The sequence below is a fragment of the Cyanistes caeruleus genome, chromosome 1, assembly GCF_971803275.1.
Source record: "Cyanistes caeruleus chromosome 1, bCyaCae1.hap1.1, whole genome shotgun sequence".
Lineage (NCBI taxonomy): Eukaryota > Metazoa > Chordata > Aves > Passeriformes > Paridae > Cyanistes > Cyanistes caeruleus.
Window position 1 is genome coordinate 96,752,759 of NC_141701.1, and position 2,374 is coordinate 96,755,132.

A 2,374-nucleotide genomic window follows, 5' to 3' on the forward strand; every position below is an offset into this window, starting at 1 on the left:
TGAGACAGATAATAATGTTGTTTTGCATTTCATACCAGTGTCAACTAACAGGGACATCAGATTGACAGTGGCAAGTATCCAATACTGCAAGCAACTGTGCTTGTAAAAAATATTTAATAGGCAACTTCTGAAAAGGACACTTTAAATTACAGGTGAGACTTTATTTTTGGGGCTATTTTTAAACACAATTTCTGTTTTAAAAACATCTGTTGGAAGAAAAATAACAAAAGTGATTTATACACAGATCTTTTTTTTTTCCCCCTTATGGCTGTATGTTTTCTCTGTTACATAACTAAAGACTGTTAGTACTAATAAAGGAGCTGAATGCCATTTCTTAAGTATTCATGTGACAGACTGCATGCTTAAATCAGGTTTAGCTCCTTGAGGTGTAGTTTTTTTGGGGTTTTTTTTCATAAAATATATGACTTAAGGACCTCTGCTAGCCAGTTTCTTCTATATTTGTTTATATATATTTTAATGGTAGAAAAAAAACCATAAAAAATTAAAATACTTGACAAAATACCTGAATCATAAAGCCTGTCACAGGCTGTTAAAACTTCTTACATACAAATGTATGCATACAAGGCACTTTGCAAAATGTGCCTTGCAAAGCAGCTATCACAACAAGAAACTGATTTTTGTTTTCAGAAGGCTCACCAGATAGTTATTTTAAAAAAAGAGGCAAAATAATAACTCACTTAAATTAATCCAACCCTCATTTTGTTCTCTATGATTACATGCCCAAATATTGGTGTGTGTACAACTTTCTTCTCTCTGTGAAATTATTTGAAAGAACTGGTTTACAACTCTAAAAAAAAAAAAAAGAAAAGAAAAAAGAAAGAAAAAAGAAAAAGAAAAAGCCCAGCATTTATTATTTTGCCAACAAATCTTTGCAGGCATTAGATCTGCTTTAGCAAAATGAGATATTGCTATAAATCTTCACCTCAGAAAGCTTTCTGTAACCATGTGTCAGGAAATCTGTATTAGCCTGGAGTAAGCATCACTCCATGTACAACTTTTTTCTTACCATGAAATTATAAAATTTCAGTTTTAATGATGATATGGACTCATTTCATTAGAAGTTGAAAAGATGTGGAGAACACTCATAGTGCTCTTCAGCTAACACATTTCAGGGTAAGGCATTAAACGTCTGAGTTACGGTGATGGGTTGCCCCAGTCCTGGCAAGCTGCATATCCAAATCCTTCCACATCAGAGTTTCTAGACATTTGCCATTGCTGGCAGGAACAAGGATGGTTTAAATTCATGCAGTGGGAGAGGAATGGGCTCCTCAGCACCACAGGCCCTCCTCCATCAACACAACCCCTAGCTCCAACAGCTGAAAGCCCACTGTCCTTAATCCTCATGGAGTTCCCAACCCAACAAAAAATTAGTGTAGATGGCTTCTTTTTTCTACAGTGATATCAAACATTTATAGTGAGACATATAAGAATATATATTTATATAAATATATAAAATATTTATATAAAATATATAAATAAATACATATACAAAATATGGCATTATTTTTCCAGAGAGATGATACATTTCACAGGCCACCTTTCCTTATCGAGATTTCACTGTCATACAGAATTTTTCACAAAGTACATTAAATAATCAGCCTCAAAAAAAAAATAAAAAATTTGCCAAAGCCTTCCTTATGTGAAAGCATCACATACCACAACAAAACCAAATCACTTCTCTTCCAATTAAAAAGACATGTAACACTATGGCAGACAGTGAGTTTAACTATTTAAACCAAATGGCTCTTTTTCTATGCTTAGATGCAGGCAAATGATTCCACCATAGTCAAAGAAAGCAACAGTTGTGTGCCGCATAAATGAAATGCGTGGGTCTCAACACCCCATCTTGTCAACGTTGTTTTCAACAGGAGTTCCTCATACAGAGTAAGTGCTTTGGCAGAAGGTACCAAGACAACACAGAATAGATACACCTTTTCAAAATAAATAAGCAAATGCAAAGAGTAGTACTGTAACAGCAATTTTTTCTCCATGAATATTCTGTATGAGTGTAAGCAGTAAATGGAGGAAATGTAAGCCCTGTTGCACAAACTGAAGCAACGTACAGACAGAAGAAAGCTTTACCAAGAGCTTCAGTGCGATTGTTATCCTTTCCAGTGGCATAATTCAGTGATGGGTACATTAGAATTATCAATAAAATAATTAGGAAAAATATTATCTTGGTATTTGTAGTTATATCAAATAATAAAACTCAATCCCTTCTGGAAACATTTCCTTTGCTTCAAAAATTCATTTCTTTTACCTAGAACAGGTCAGTGTGTATGCATACAGATTTATACATATTTGCAAATCATCCCACAACCTTACTTTACTTTCTCTTTGCATACAGATGTAT